Below are 12790 nucleotides of genomic sequence, written 5' to 3'. Positions count from 1 at the left end.
ATATTGACGTGTGTGTGTGTATATATCTATCTATTTTAAACGAAAACCAAACCAATCTTATTGTATTGGTGCCCTCAAAATAATAGAGCGATTTGACCATCATCATACTTGAAGTTTCGAATATTATACTGGAGAACAACTCTTAGGTTTTTATCTATATTTTAATTTTCAGGTGAGTTATAGCTACATAGATTAATACTTTTTGAAAATTCTCATAATAAGTTTTAAAATTAAAATGTCAATACAACTCTGTGAAGTGTCATTATATAAATAACGGTTGAAATTGCTATGAATTTCAGTGGTCCATATAGTATTTAATTTAAGGGGAAGGGGGTAATATCTTAAAGCCCCTCCTTATATCCTATATACGGCACTGAAGTAACGTGTATGTGTGTTAGAGAGATAAAACAAATAGCGGTTACATCGTCTTAAATAAGAAAAATAAATATAAATCGGTATGTCACAGTTAAATATTTTTTTTAAATTAAAATAAAAACATTTTTAGTTTATGTTTTGCTTTTATGTTTTAAGTGTATAAATCCAAATCAAATATGAATGTCTGTACCTTACTGTAAATAAACACTTATAATATTAAATATTAAAATCAAGTCTAGATAATGCAGTAATGTAGAATAAAAATATATACGCCAAATAACATATTATAATTCAATTTCTTGGGAGTTTTCACTTGAAAAATGAAATGTAAAAACAACTTTTGTTGGGCTTAGTGATATGGTAAACGGAAATCACAGATGGCATTTTAAACCATATTATATTCTGGATTACCTATACTTATATCATATTATTATGTTTGGGATATCAATGAAAATAAGATTAAACCAAATTCAAATATCCACAGCATTATTATATTATTATGACGTTTTCTCACTGTCAGCCGATAAGTATATACATATATACCATCTACAGCCGAATAATGTGATCCCTAACAACCAGAACTCATTTATTATTATAATTATTATTATTATTTTTATTACTCTACAAAGTGAAAACGTACATTATATTCTTATGAAAATATATTATATACAGATGATCCTAATATTATTAATATTAAACAATTTTTTTTTTTTAATGAATTGTATCCATAATATACGTCCGACATTTATTGTGTGATCTTATTCACTTTTGCATTTTCTAAAAAAACAACCCTTTCATTAATTTTTATTATCAAAACGTATTTCAATATCCCACACCGAACAGCTTCAATGCTACATAGACGTGAAAAATAAAATAATATATTATCAATTTTCGCGCTCACAATATAATACATATAACGATTCGGCAATTGTTATAAATATTTAGGTTCCATTATTATTCATTTATCACTACCTACGCTTAACGTTACATTACAATAACATTGTGCAAAAACTTATTATGATTATTGTGAAATGTTCAACTACTGCCGTACCTATTTAAACATAATTTGTTATGAATGGAATTCTTTTCCATTCGTAAATAAATAACAATATAATATTAAGAAATTCTATCGTGGCATTCATGGCTATTTATTCTTATTCTGCTACTTCTGCGATTATTATTTTTTTTCATTATAGACAGCAGTAGATTCAATATAGTAGTATAATTCCAAGCGATTATATTGTAGAACAAGAGTTTATATTTTCGTTAAAATCCGTAAACCTTATCAAAAAAATAAACACACTAGAAAGTAGAAATGTACGAGTATCTTAAGTATAAAAAATAATATACATTTTAATTAAAACTGTGAATTTATTTTCTTAAATATATTTTAAAAAGAAAACAATGTCAGTACTTTTTTTAATGGACTATAAATTATAGTTAAAGAGACTGAATTAATATAAAAGTTTAAGTTACATTAAAATTACCTAAATGTATATAGGTACCTAATCTTAAATATTATTATAATATATTATAGACGTTGCATATTTTTCTGTCTCGGGTAACCAACGCATATTATCGTTTTTTTTTTTTTTTACTTTAACACCTCATTATTTCAAATAGGCATAAAATTGAATATTAATTATATCGTATATTTAATTATAATAAGCCTAACAGTATACATTATTATACAATCAAAACCATTACGAAAAATATTAAATCTAACAAAGCAAAGTTAAAAAAAAAATATTGTTTGATGATCAGTCAGAGTAACTACAAAATAGTAGTGACCGGTTGCACATCTTTTTAAATGTCTAATTATAATTTAGTACGAATCCGGTAGGAAAATTTTTGCCTTAAACAAATAATGTTTTTTACGTACAAGAAGACAATAAAATACAAATAATCAAGGTACCTACCTACTGTAATACATAAACGATCCTTTAAAAAATATTTAATAAACACAATATGTCTTATTATTACCAAAAAACACAATAGAATAATGCTCCTACTGAAATATATATAACTAACAATAAAAATAACAATAACAATAACAAATAATTAATATACTAACAATTTTCGTATTTTGTCGTTTAATTAAGATAAAATACAAAATCGAGCGGACAAACAAAAAAAAATGTAAAAATGCGCAAAAAAAATCTAGGCTCTAATTTATTGTAATTTAACATACGCGTACATCAATTTTGACACCAATAATCTATTCGGCGAAGTCTAATGTTATCAAATAAATACATAAACAACGCGTACAAGTAAAGACATTCACATGCAGCTGTAATAACGTTGATTGCATATATTTCAGTTTTTGACTCTGAGATAGAAATCGACCAAATATAAAATCATATAATATTTAGTTATGCAAGATTATATTTTTTCCCGAACGATTTTTTAGCAGATGAATATCCAATCACACTGCTCCAGTCGATTCACTATACCTTTGGTATAGGTACATCGCTATATGTATAATGTATATAATATATTAAAAATTGGTCACAGATGGCACAATGGCATATTTTTATTTGTTTTTTTTTTTTTTTAATTTCCCCATATAATCCAGAAAAACACAAACAAAAAAAATCGAAATATACCGACCGTAACTTTATAACGAAATCTTTTCTGTTAATTTTTTTCATTATAATATTATATATGTATTCACAAATGATTGAATTTATTGAGAATAACAAGATAATTTTTTTAACAACATTGAACAATGTTTTAATGACTAATTTTATAAATTTTATAAAATTGACAATGGATCAAGACATTTTACCGTGATTTGAAATAATCAAACCATGAAATTTGAACACAAAAATTCAATTCAAGTAAATATGTACTATATTTTATAAAAGTTTAATGAGCATGATTGTTTGCACGAATTTAAATATAAGATAACTGTCATATGAAATAACAATTCTAAGCAATATCCCATAATATTTATGCATATAAGAGATTATATAACAAAATAGTAATATACTCACTAATTAATGTTAAATATTTTCTGATTTCTCGTAAACTAATATTATGATATGCACTTGTTATTTTAGAAAATTCGTTATAAACACATAATATATGCAACCTAAGCACCGCAGTAGTATTTGTAACATTGTGACAAACCAATTTCGTACAAAAAGTATTTTATAAATTCTATGATTTATCATTATTTTTAAATTTAAATACAATACTCCAAGTAGTTGACATTTGATCCCATTCAATTTTTGATGAAAAACAGCAACGTCCGCAACAATACATACAGAAAAAATGAGTTTTTTAAAATATTTAAAATAAACAATAATATTGTTGTATGTCATTGTATTAGTGTACAGTTAGGTACTAATGTTACCTAACACTAAAAATATCTATTGATTTGGTGTCATAATAATTAAAAATAAATAACAATATTGAAAAACGCTATATTTATTAGTATCAGATTGTAAAAAGTATAATATTTTACTCAAGTACATTATCTATACAAATAACAATAATATAATTAATTTAATATTAAAACTTAAAACGTTGATAATATGTGCAGCGTGATAATTATACAACGTACAGTGTTGTCTCTTTTTCAGAAAAAATATATATTATGTCCTATGGACAAGAGAAAACTGGTAGATGGTCCTCAACAATTTTATGAAATATATGATAGAACGACGAGAATTTATCAAATACTTAGGTTTCCCAAAATTCTGCTGACATATTATTGATTTTCGACCAAACAGATACATGTCACCCGGGATGAAATGTTAGAATAACAATTAATTAATTAATTAAATTCATGGACAATATTGCGTCAACATCGCATATCATTTTGAATAGTTATTGTGATTCACAACCACCGATAAAGATAATTACACACAATATATAATAACGGCATTCAAGAGAAAATTATGTAATGTAAAGAATATATCATGGGAATACCAATACACTCTATAAGGGAATGGAAAAAACTACCTCCACAAATTTGTCAAAGAATCAAACATTTTGAGTGTTGACGTACCAATTTAATGTAGACCAATGAAAAATATTACGTATTGTACACAGTAATTTAAATAAGAGCAAATCGTCTTTACACAAGGATTCCCGTATATGTGAATAAAAATAAAATGTCAACATTTGAGTGATTTTATGTACAGCGTTTAATATGTGATATTTCACTCAAATTGTACATGTCAATCAAGTTGATTTTAACTGCAAAAATGCAGACTTATAATAATCTTACATAAAATATTTTGTACTCGAGTATATTAAACAGGGCATCAAACATGCTCCTTTAATAATGCAACTATTCAAAATCCGAATTTTTTTATTTTATTAGGTATACTTAAAGACCGTATTTTTTTGTTTTAGTTAAGGAATGTGCGGTGGAGATATAAACTTATTTTTAAATTCTGAACGGAGCGATGAATGTATTGATTTTACAATGTTGTGTGTTTTTTTATGTGTATTCGTGTACACGATAAGTTGTCGAAATAATGCTTAGATTTTCAACTTCAGTAGCTTTTCCGGATGGAAAGTTGGTGCATTGGGAAGGTAACATTTTTAAATTCCCAATAGTTTTCAAAAGCACCGGGAAAACAAAAACAAAAATTAAGGAAAAGCGGGAATTTTTACGCAAAATCAATTTTTGAGAAAACCGATCTTAGATATTGGTGAAACCTAAAACAAATTAACGTAGACACGGAATTTTCATTGAATGTTTATACTGGCATTTCCTATACATTTTCAAAATATTTCAAATTTTTCTAAGTTATTTATATAGGTAACTATTTGAAATTTTCAATCTTTTTAGTTTTTTTTTGTTTTCATAATTGATAATAAAACCTTATTAATTAAGTAAAAAAGCTTCAAAATTGAACATAAGGCTCTTAGTATATTGCCACAATGGTAGTTAAAAAATATTAAAAATACATGTCATGAATTTTTTCAATAAGCATTGAAAGTTCGGATTTTGTCAAAATATGTACAAATCACGAGAATTTGCAATTTATTTTGAGTTAGAAATTCATAAAAATGTATCTTTTAATATCTAAAATTTGAAAATTCAATACAAGATTCTTCATGAGTTTGTCTACTTTTATCATATACAAATTGTCTACCGAAAAGTCAAATTAAATTTTTATGAACATTTGAATTACAACATCGATAATCACTCAATTTCTCTTGTACCGATATTCTTATTTTTTTGTTATTCAAAAACGAATTACTGTAGAAACTTTAAATTTACATGATATATTTATTTTATTAATTCATAAACTTGATATAATTTTTAAAATATTTAAAAAAAATTTAAGTTATTAATAGACATTTGAAATTTGAAATTTTTTAGTTTTTTATTCTATAAATGTCAATAAAATGTTATCCATTGAGTCAATAAACTTGAAAATTTAATACGAGGTTCCCCATCAGTTGATATAATAGTAGTTGGAAAAAAATAAAAATCTATAAGTACATTATTTATTATAACCATTTAAAGTTATAATAAGAAATTTTGATAAAATTCATTTAATTGAAAATTTAAAAATTCTTCAGTTGTACAATTTAATATAAATACGGAATACTCATTTCAAAATTAGATGATTGTACCAATCATAACAGGTTACTCCATTAGAAGAAAAATAATTCAAGAATTTGAGAAAGAGTATTTAAGTAAATTTCATAATAAAAAAAAAAAATGGGATTTATACATTCATACTTGGTGAATCACTCTGTAAAACATATAATATGATATTGTAATAAAATAAAATTTTCAAAGTATTGAAACTCAAATAAATTATGCTCGTTTAAAAGTCCACTTCGTTAAGTTTACAATTATTTTTCATGTTAATTTCTAAAACAAAACAATCGTCTCGCAATTTAAATAGTATCTTTATATTTTAAATGCATTATTTTATTATAGCCAAATCACTGAAACATTTTAAGGTCAAATTCAACCTGATATATGTATGTAGTTACACAGTAAATCCACAATATTAATACACTTACATATAAAGGTAATTTCATACCATAGGGTGAGCATCTCAAGGCCAAATTTTTAAATTTTCTATTTTGAAGAGGGGCTTACGCAGGGATTTGTTGGCTCACACTAATATTTTCTCTATTTTTAGGGAAGTTGTCATTGGTTACAGAAAATAAAATAATATTTTTAACTGTATGTAAATTTAGACTTGTATTTTATATTTGGTTAAAACCACCCATATGAATGACAAATGTGTTACAAATAAGTAAATTTCGAGTTTAACGTGCTGTAAACTGGCATTTAATTGATATCGGAAAACGCCGAGTAAGATCTGCTAGTAAATTTTACAGGATGGTTATATATTTAATTATAAATTATATACACGTATTGGTACTCTTTTCAAGTTATTGAACACAGTTTGTGGAAACCAGTTTTCGTTGGGCGCAACAGTTTGTCGCCGCACCCAGCCAATTACCTTCCGTTTAGTATGGCCAAGCCCCTTCACACAAGTTTGCCGACACCTGTATTCCTTAACTTAAACCTATAGCCGCGGATCCAGATTAGATTTACAAGAGGGGAAGCATCCTGGACAAAATTTCACATCGACCCTTGGCCCCCTTTAGGTCTACACCTGACTTGAACAGATTATAAGTAAATAGTAAATACTCATAACCATTACCATAACCATTACCTTGCACCGTGGTCCGTGATACATGGGAGTTATATTATTTTCATGCAAGAATTTTAATTTTAACCGAGAGGTGCTATTAATAAGCAAAACATATAAGGGGGGCAAAATATGTATACATGAGAAGACTTAGCCCTATAGCCCACTCAGTTAAGCCAGTAGCGTTAGTAGTTGTGTATAGCTGATATACTGCATGTAGTTGCGATGTTTGTATAATAACAAAATACGGTGGGTGACATGCACCAGGAAAACTCGTGTTCCGATTTGTTCCGAAAGAGAACGTCTATATATAAGGATATTATATATATATATATATATATTACTTAATAATAATAATATACAACGGTTAATACTTTCCCTAGGGATATGCATCGTCAAAAACAACGAGAGAAAGTTGACCGGGAAATTTTTATACCGTGCCTACCTGCAACGCTGGGTGGATTAATATAAACAAAATATTATTATTATTATTATTATTGTCTTAATACGCATGCACGTAGTTGGTCCCACCGCAACAGTCCTGATGGGTTCCTATGGGAGTTAAACAAACACCGAACCACTATAGATACGTATTCGTATTGTCGATAACAGTATTTTATGCCTAAACTATATATTATATACTACTAGGGCCAGGGAGCGTTCGACTGAAGTGCGTTAATGTGGAAAAAAGTGCAGCTGATATTTTGTCATAGGTCATTGCAAAGCAGCAGAGCGCACGTCCCAAAACCGTCGGTCGGGAATCTCCCCGAAACCACCAAGAGGCGACTCTATACAAATTACACAGTATTATAATAATGAGTTTAAGCGTTTTTGTCAATGTTTAATTTAATGTTTTTAAATGTTGGAAATAAGTTACGGCCACTCTATTGCACTTCAATGCAAGTATAGATGTCGAGTAGGTATACATGTCGTTGAAGAAATCGCTGCAGTCGTAATGTGTATATAATTGTGTCAAATTTGAATTCAATGAATATACTTCTATCGTTGTACACGGAAAACAATTAAGAACGAAAAATGAACTGATTATATCGATTAGCCTATGGTATTATTAGTTATTACCTACTAAGTATTAATTTATTCATGAAATATTTTTTAATTGCTATTAAAGTTATTTATTTATTACGGTGAGCTGATTTAATTTTTGCTGAAAACCGTTGCATTTATTATAGTAATGATACAATTAATTATGTTAATTGTTTATGATATTTTAGCATTTAAGTACTACAAAAATTATTCAAAATTTCATGTTCTAACGTTCAATTTGAATTAACGCTCATTTTTATTTTTTTTATTCAAGTATTAACATTTAAAAAAAAACGGTCCAAGCGAAGAGGGACAACGTTATAACAATATAATTGTATTAATAATTCAAGTGAATATTTTTTTCTATTATTTATTTTAAAAAGTTCTGAACATTTTTAATTTTGACATCTCAAAAGTACCAACTAGATCCAATTCGCTACCAAAAATCTTCAACAAATTCGATGACCCGAGCATTTTTTATAATTGATAACCGGTCTTCAAACACAAAACAATAAATAAATAAAATACATTCGTCGCTCCGCGATGACATGTTTGTTTCAAATGTGAAAACACAACATTGCATTCATTGGTTAGCTCAAAATCTAAAAAACTACGTTTGCGTTTCAAAATACAAGTGTCTGCTTTTTAATTATTCTCGACGATGTAATAATATATTTTAATTATACATTATTATAAAATCATCCGTTTTTATAGACACAGCGCATAATATCCAATGCAACTCCAATTTTACTAAATGCCTAAGCGCATAGTCAAATAATTTAATTTGTATGCTATTTCACTATCTGCTTAGATATTTAGTTAAATGCCTAGTCATTTAATAAAATAACTATCTAGGCATTAAACAAAATGCCAATTTCAAGTCAGTCAAATAATAACAATTAATCATTTTGTATTATTTTAAAAATGTAATTATATTTTCTATTAATTATTTATTGCTGTTTTGTAAAAAAAAAAAAACTATGTATAGTGAAATTACATTCAAATTAAATTCTTTGATTATACGCCTATACATTTAGTAAAATTACTGATTTTATTATATGCCTACGACAGATATAAACTATGGTCAACAAAATTACGTTCGGTACCATATTGGTGGTTTAAATTTTCATCTTATAATGTATATACATAAATATATAAGTATAAATATATATGTACAAAAAACTTCGTTTTTTGTTTAATGTCTCCCGATAGATTCAAAAACCGTTGGACAGTTTTCAATAAAAGTTATATCAATAGATTCCTTGGAGACTCGGATAGTGTTTATAGTTTATTTACTTAAACCCATATATTTTATGATATAGGGTGGAATTGGTGGATCACTTATGAATCAAATTTTATCCCAAGAAAATCGAATTTTTTTATTTAAACGAATGCCATTGGTTATGCGTTACATTACTATTATAATTAAAAGAAATATGGCATATTAGAATACATAATTTTTAAGAATAAATATATAATATATTTTATATAAACTCATAAATGCGAATGCCAATATTCACAATATTGGATTTATGTCCATTTTTAAATGCATTGACGAAATCGTTTACAGTTTCTTGTAATTTACACAAAAATACGACCAGAACAAATTAATGAGAGAAAATTAAAAAAAACTAATCATTGTTATTGTTTTTTCATTTTATGTTTCAGCTGAGGCCAAATAGAAAACGATACAATTATAGGTTAATTTTAATCCAGACAAAGTTGGGTATAATACAGCTATTTATATAATAAATCATATTAATTTGTGTTTATATTCAAATGTATATAATTATTAATATCACACATTTTATCATTTAACAAGTAGGTGACTAAACAATGGCAACTATAATATACACATATTATATTTCCACCACGATAAGGAGTGTATGATATTCTATAGATCGTTTACTTTATACACTATAAAATAAAAAATATATTTCGTTGAAAATAATAAAATATTCTCTTTGTTCACCGTAGACATTTTCACCCATCACGATTTATTCTGTAATATTATACAACACGTTCCATAATATATCCTTCTCCTGTATTTACTAACTACAAGCTGTGCCCCGTGAATCAATAATATTATGTTATTGTATTCAATTTATAACAGAATCTAACCATCGGTGTCATTCGAGTAGGCGGGGTAAGCATTTGTGGCCTTGTCTAGTTTTAAAAGCAGTTCAACTGTTGGGCTGATATTAGTGAAAAAACATAACTAAATAACTAAATATTTTTTTTTTAGTTTGAGATAATATGCATATAGTATTATGTAATTGAAAATTAATTTCACGATACTAATAATTATAATTCATAGTCTTAGATTCCAAGCAGAGCAAATTAATGTATTTATCTTACCTAACCTTTATGGTGAGTAGTCTAAATAATGTTTCGATTTTCAACTTCAGTATCTTTTCCCGTGGGAAAATGAACCTAGTTTGTGCAATCGGGAGGTCAAAATATAAAATTCCCAGAAGTTTTCAAATGTACCGGGAAAAACGAAAAAAAAATTAAAGAAAAATGAAAATTTGTACGTCAAATCGGTTTTTGGTGTAGCTCTGGAAAAAATGTCCATAGATATATCAACTTTTCACTGAATATTTATATTAACAATTCCAATACACAATAGTCCTAGAAAACCACAGATACTGTTTTGTTCGATCACGTAGTGGATAGGGTTGATTAGTTGTCAGCTGTGGTGAATGGTATTAAATAGACACAACAAAGCACATGAAAGCCACGTTCGATTCTCAGCTAATAAAACAAGCTGGACAATGACAACGGGACAATCAGTTCAGTACGAGTAGAACACATATAACGAACTGCAGAAAAGCCCATCTTTTAACACATGTAACTCCACCCTTTATCTCCTCTTTTCGTATAACTTCCTCACTGTTATACGCTATTGAAATCTCATTTCTATTATATTTCTATTATATTACTATTATTATTATTATTGATATTACGAAAACAAAATTAAGAAACTATAATCTAATATATACATTATAGACCTGAAGAAAGTAATACATTATATCAAATATCCTCTGTAAAAAAATTGACTTTTACACATCACTATAAAATCAAAATGGACTTAAATATAGAGTTCTAAGATCCCTGAGATGTATAAAACCAGAGACATATTTAAGGGGGATCAGTGGGAAATTTTTTCGAGACATAATAAAATATATAGGGTGAGTTTCAAAAGTAAAATTATAGCTGCATAAGTTTCACCCCAAATATAAATACTAATAAAGATCTAATTCGAATTACAGCTCGGGTGTTTGTACGTTTTTTTTTAGTTTTTGTTTAAATTATATTCAAGTGATTGTCCGGAGAATAATTTTCATTTTAAAATATGACCATCACATTAAATGTTTGATTATGGTTTAATATGATAGTTACAAATTAATAAATTCAAATTTTTATTAAAAAATATCAAAAATGTTTTTACGTGCAGTGTTATAATAATATTAATTTAAAAAATTAATAAAAACTGAAGAAAAAAACATTTTTAACCTACCTATAGGATGTAATACATAATAATATTAGGTATACTTCTGGTGATCTATGTGATAATGAAAAGGAAAATTAAGTTTCATAATAATAACTATATAATATTTATTGTTATATTTTATGTTTTCAATTTTTCCTATAATATATATACCCAACAAAAACATTTACTGCAATTCAGAAGAATTTTTTATCACGAGACGTGTCGTATAGACACCCAAAATGTAGTGTGGCTTAAGTTTTAAACAAATTTATTATATGATTCATTTTTGTACGTTAAGATGATTTAAAAGGTTATTTGATATTTTTGGTATTGCGGAAATCAGTGGCATTTTTCTGTAGCTAAAACCTCAAAAAAAAAAAAAATACAAAGAAATCTAAACTGCATTCCATAGAGCAATAAATTCATCTGTGAGTAAAAATGTATCATCTAATTGGAATAGGCCCATGGGTTTATACAACTATTATTGTGGCGTTTAGCTTTAGACTGAACACATATCGTTATACACGTGCCTGACCAGTCAATTTGATATAGATAATAAATAGACCTACGCATACGGTACCGTACTACCATTCATACGAGTCAATGAATCAATAAAACGCTCAATCTATCTTTTGCCACTTTCATTAACTCATTACTTGTTTTGTAACATTATCACATATGATATTATTAAGTTTTATATAAAACCTGTGGTATTAGTTAATAGACGGTTACCACTCAAAAACCAATAGGAACACCAACCAAACCTAACCAAGATTTCCGAAAACTATAATACGGGAATAGTTATATTTTATTTATACCTGCATATAAATAGATGTAATTATGAGTTATGACTCGTTTGGAAGTGATAAAAAGTAATCACAAACATTGTTAGCAATCAAAACAGAGATCTGTAATTCTAATAATTAGTTAATTCTGAAATTTCACAAAACCAACTTGAGATTATTATACTTAGATACTTCAACTATAATTTATGCAACTGGATACAACTCGATTCCAACTGTACCATTCCGATCAAAATAATTACACTTTGTATCGCGGAAAAGAAATATATTGGACTCGGAATCGTGATGCTGATAAAATCACAAAATGTCCCTTTAAAAATGAGAACCAATATTCGTAGAAAATGTATTAGTATTGCGTCTGACCAACATGTCTATGAATACTGATCCAGTCACCAGGGGTTACTAGGAATCAGCATCACGGCTCGCGACTCAAG

The 12790-nt window shown here is 27.1% G+C and overlaps 1 protein-coding gene across 8 annotated transcripts in view; it reads right to left on the bottom strand.

Annotated features, from left to right (window-relative positions):
- The window catches only part of LOC107168177 (uncharacterized), a 213107-nt gene that overhangs the window by 169457 nt on the left and 30860 nt on the right, over positions 1 to 12790 (bottom strand). The gene's annotated exons all lie outside the window — the stretch shown is intronic.

This window comes from Diuraphis noxia, unplaced genomic scaffold (assembly GCF_037042655.1).
Source record: "Diuraphis noxia isolate RWA-SAM2 unplaced genomic scaffold, SU_Dnox_SAM2 contig0003, whole genome shotgun sequence".
Classification (NCBI taxonomy): Eukaryota; Metazoa; Arthropoda; class Insecta; order Hemiptera; family Aphididae; genus Diuraphis; species Diuraphis noxia.
This window is presented reverse-complemented; position numbering and strand designations above follow the sequence as displayed.